The following is a 4,487-nucleotide window of genomic DNA, read 5'->3' as shown; positions in this document are numbered from 1 at the left end:
ACAGGCGCCCGCCACCTCGCCCGGCTAGTTTTTTGTATTTTTTAGTAGAGACGGGGTTTCACCGTGTTAGCCAGGATGGTCTCAATCTCCTGACCTCGTGATCCACCCGTCTCGGCCTCCCAAAGTGCTGGGATTACAGGCTTGAGCCACCGCGCCCGGCCAAGTCTTACTATAAATCTTAATGTCACCACCTTGTGAATTGATGTGTCTTAAAAAGATTAAGACCACTTTACTAATATAGAAAATATTTATGTATGTATGTTGTATAGTAGCATAAATACCAGATCGTATAGATTTAAATATAAACAATACACAACATATGCTGAGAAAATTGCTGAGTGTGTGTCATATATTGGCAGGTCTTCCTAAAATATACATAAAGCACACTATGGATAAGAAAAAAATCACCATATTCAAATATACATAAATTTCAAATATTTATTAATATAGAAACATCATAATCAAAATAAATATCGAAAAGTTGACCTGGAGAGTAATTGGTAAGATAGACAACAGGCAATAGGTACATATTTGTGTCTTATAAAAAATAATGATTATATTCAAAAATAAGAAAAATAGAAGCATTCTAATAGAAAATGGGGCCAAAATGTGTATAATTAATTCATAAGAGAAGCATAAATGTCCTGTAAGCGTAAGAAGCAAATATGTAAACATATTAGTAAACAAATATATAAATTTAAAATTTAATGAGACATCATTTTCATCTATCAAAATGTTAAAAACATGAAATCATGTTGGAGATGGAATCTTGAAATAAAAGCATATGCAGTGCTTATAGGAAACAAAATGTTTCCTGAAGGACAATTTAGCACTATATGTCAGAATTCCAAAATAGGGAACAAAGATAGAATATCACTTTTGAATCAGAACTATTAACCTCTAGGAATACATACTGCTGATGAGTGTATCATAAATGAGTATTTATATGAGTAACATTTATGAGTAACATCATAAATGAGTATTTATAAGCATGGAAAAATGCTTAAGTAGATTGGTTACATGGTTCTGGGAATGTACTCTTTATTAAAATGATGTGGTAGATTGATACTGACGTACTATGTTAAGCAAGATGTTAGAAGCATGTAGCAAACACGTGTACATTACATTTATACTCTTGTAACTACATTGGATAAATATTTAATACATGTCATTTATTATATATGTAATACATATATGTAAAAGACAATGGGATTAAGATATTAATGGTTGTATTTGGGTGGTGATATTTTTTGCCTGTATTTTCTAATTTTTCTAAAATATATATGTATTGTTTTGGTAAACACTTTTTTACAAAGCTATTACTTAGTTTTCAGACTAAATAATAACTCTGCTCTGTAATAGAATTTCTCCACCATTTATCTTCTGAGAGACATTCAGCTGATGACTGACTTACTGCATGACAGATCCTGATGGTAAGCCTGCATTTTTGCAGGATCTTAGAACACCAGATATAGTATTGGCCTTTTTCTCCCCTCGATATGAGTGCATACACCCTTGGATTCACTTTAGTAACTTAAAGACAGATGATAATTAGAAAAATGCACCCTTAGATTCATCCCAGGACTAATTATGATACGAGTTGTCAGGGTATCCTGGCTGGAAACCGCCACTCTCCGTCAGCGGTCTCATCTTTACTTTTCTTATCACTGCCCTCTCCTGTCCCTGGTTGCTGTGCTGTACAGCGACAGCCACTTTGGCAGAAGGCTGGTTAGTCAAAGTCAAATGCCTGAGAAATCTGCTGCGTGGTCTAGATGGGCATATTAGTTTCTCATTGCTGCTGTAACCAATTAGCATACGTTTAGAAGCATCAGATAACACAACTTTATTATCTTACACTTCTGGAGTGTAAGGTTTTACTGGGCTGAGACCAGGGTGTCAGCAAGGCTGCTGCCCCATAAGAGGCTCCATTGTAAAGTGCATTTCCTTCCTTTTCCCATTTCTAGAGCAGGATTTCTTGGCTCCTAGCACTTCTCCTTTGTCAGAGCCACTGGTGTAGCATCTTCGTGTGCCTTTATGATTTGCTGTTACATCATCTCTGTTCCTTCAGCCTCTACCTGTCTTTAGTTGTTACTGCATTGGGCTCAACTGGATAATCCAGAATAATTCCTCATTTTGAAATCCTTAATCATACCTGCGAAATCCCTTTTTCCATATAAAGTCACAGGATGTGGGACTAAGATGTGGACAACTTGGAGAGCCATTATTTATTTGCCCACAATAGAATTTGCATTTCTGTGGTTTTCTTGCTTGTTTATATTAAGCTGATGGGGTCTTTAACTGAAATTCTGAAAGCAATAATTAAGTTGACTTTAAGACCAAAGGTATACAATGTCAACTGATAAAGATATATCTTAACACAAGTCTGCCTTCACACTTTGCTATTGCATAAGTATTCTTTTATATAAAGAATTTATTTTAAATTAAATATGTTATTACTATAGAAAACTTAAAAGTTAATGTGTCCTAAAGATATAAATATAACTTTGGGCAAGTGTAGATGGGTTTGAAATTTTAAAATAAATGATAAACATTTTTAGAAACAGAATCACAAATTAGCCATTTCCGAAAATTGTTTTGCTTTTGGAAAAGATCTGAAATGGAATTACAGTGTGTAAGAGCACATCTTCAGTGTCAGTCAGTTCTGCCACTTTCTTACGTGTGATGCCTGGACTTTAATCCTCAGTTTCCTTTCTGTAAAACAGAAAATATCACAGGGCAGCTGAAAGTTTTCAGTATATGTCTGGAAAATAGCACATGGTCAGCAGAAGGTAACTAGTATTGTATCTGTTAGTGAAATAACAACATACTGAAACTTGGGTAGTTAACACTTTCAAATACAGTGAGGCTATTGAGCAAAGGAAAATGAAATAAAATTGTGTAATCTGCCAGAAGCCAACTCTCCTTTCCTCCCTCATTTCTTTCCTTTCCTTCCTTCCTTCCTCCCTCCCTCCTTCCCTTCCTTTCTTACCTCCTCTTACCTCCCTTCCTTCCTGTTTTTTAAAAAGCTTTTGATTGAGTTTGATTGTACCATAAAGAAAACACTGTCAAAAGTATTCTAATATTTGAAATGAATTATTGATGGACTTTTATTACCGATATGGTTACTTAAATCATTGAAAAAGTATTATGTGTGTAGACACGTAGTTTGATGAAATACTTAAAATTTAAAGTTAATTTTCTTAAGTAATTTGACTAAAACTAGTATCTTAAATAATTTTGCTTCTTTGCCTATTCATTGAGTTACTGAGAAAATACTGCAGAACTTTCACTGAACCAGTTAGAAGAATTTTTTTAAATAAAGTGTGTGGATCTACGAGGAATCACTTGGACAAGAATAAAGGCAGGAAATTTCCTGTAATTTTTAGTAGAATCCTTGGAAATAATATATATTAATCTCTCTGATTCTAGCTTTACAACTATTGTGGTTTATGTCTGCCCCTGAAAATACACAGCATATGTTTGTTATATGGAAATAGAAAATTATTACTTTTAATTGATAGCCTCTGAACTAGCAGATTTTTAAGCTTGAGGTCACAGTGATGTATTTAGGTGTGGTTCTCATTTTCATTAATTGCAGGCCCCTTTTTTGGGACTTGGCATGTTCAATGAGAGCAAGTATTGTACCTTTATAAAAGAATAGTGTGTCTAAACTAGCCAACTGCTACTGACATGTATGTATCATGAAAACCAACTCTAGCCCACATGTCCAGGGCCTAATAGTAATCAGCATGCAGACGCCAAAGAAATTTAATGCCTTCCTTATTGTAATTGTAATGCCTAACTACACACATTGAAGAGATCACTGTGAGGCTGAATCAAGGCAGACATAATGGAAGTATAAAAATATGTAATAATGCCTAGGGATGATAAAATAATGGATAAATTATGATGTGGTTCACCCCACATAAAAGGAAAGAGTTTTTATATATGGAATGTAAGTTTCCAATGAAGATGTGTTTCTTAATATAATATCTTTCAGAACAGTAAGAATATGTAATTTTAGCACAAAGATTGGGGAGGAATCTCATAAATATGTGTGAGATCGAATTGAAATTTATGAACAGAATTTCTTGTACAAAAACAGATTAATATATGTACATCTTACTTCATAATACTGGATATTTTCAAAGTATAACTTAGTCATATTGGAACAGAGAGGTTTGAAAACAGATATTGATTTTTCAAAATAACTATGAAGATGATAAAGGACATGAAAAAAAGATACACAAGTCTGTTTCTGGCCTCAAGTCTGGTCACCATTTTTCAAGTAAAATGTCATTTCCTCTAACTGCATAGCCTATGGGCCATTTTAAGTTTCAATGTGGTGACAAGGGAACTTTTTCCATTTGTTTTGGAAAAAAAAAATTGTCTTGTGGGAAGTTCTGATGGCCAAATATATTTTATATATTTTAATATTTTGTTTGTGTAATTAGAGTACCACAATTAAAATGATAATTAGTAGCAAG

General features: G+C 33.6%; 1 protein-coding gene across 6 annotated transcripts in view; it reads left to right on the top strand.

The window, feature by feature from the left end:
- The window catches only part of NETO1 (neuropilin and tolloid like 1), a 135,837-nt gene that overhangs the window by 106,812 nt on the left and 24,538 nt on the right, over positions 1-4,487 (top strand). The window lies entirely within an intron of this gene.

Source organism: Rhinopithecus bieti, unplaced genomic scaffold, assembly GCF_001698545.2.
Source record: "Rhinopithecus bieti isolate Rb0 unplaced genomic scaffold, ASM169854v2 scaffold_39125, whole genome shotgun sequence".
Classification (NCBI taxonomy): domain Eukaryota; kingdom Metazoa; phylum Chordata; class Mammalia; order Primates; family Cercopithecidae; genus Rhinopithecus; species Rhinopithecus bieti.
Note: the sequence above shows the minus strand (reverse complement) of the source record. Positions and strands in the feature narration are given on the sequence as shown.